Here is a 782-nt window from a genome sequence, read left to right on the forward strand (position 1 = left end):
GGGGGGGTGTGTGGCGAGGTGAGGGCGGGCACATGCCGCGAAGTGGGAGCACAAGGCAGCAGCTTGCTTGTTTGGAGATGGTTTTCTCTGAGTGAGCAAACTGCTGCCTCCCTGCGCTTGTGGCGAGGTGGACGGCAGCGGGCACATGCACAGATGCGGGTGTGCGTGTGGCGAGTCCAAATGGGCATGGCGGGTTGGATAAATGGGCATGGCAGGCTGGATCCGGCCCCTGGGCCATAGTTTGAGGACCCATGCTCTAGACTAGAAGATTTTCTGCATGAGGTTGTTAATCCACCACTTTACCAAGGCTTCTGCTTCTGGATTCTTTGAGAGATTAAGATCAGCTCCTTTATATGGCTCTCTCTCCCTCTCTCCCTTTCCTTCCTTCCTTCCTTCCTTCCTTCCTTCCATCCATCCATCCATCCATCCATCCTGCTCTATTTATTCTGTTACACAGCCACCAGGTAGCCTGGTGGTATGTTAGAATTGACTTTCTTTGCGCTTAAAAAAAAGAGCTGTGGAAATAGTTGCAAAGAACAGGAGAGGCCCCGAAGGAGCTTGACTTTGTGCAAAGCATGTGTAAATGACCATGAATAAGGAATCAGAATCACACAGTAGATGCCTTATGTTGAAAGGCTCTTGCACTGCCAATGCCAGCTCCTGTTATTTTACACCACCTGAGGAAGAGCATGGACTAAGATAGGAACCAATTCAAACATTCAGAAAAAGAATACTTTGGAATTCTGCTGGAGCTGTATTACTTCAGAATGTAGGTGTACTGT

The sequence above is a fragment of the Varanus komodoensis genome, unplaced genomic scaffold (assembly GCF_004798865.1).
Source record: "Varanus komodoensis strain SLA01 unplaced genomic scaffold, ASM479886v1 scaffold3, whole genome shotgun sequence".
Taxonomy (NCBI): Eukaryota; Metazoa; Chordata; class Lepidosauria; order Squamata; family Varanidae; genus Varanus; species Varanus komodoensis.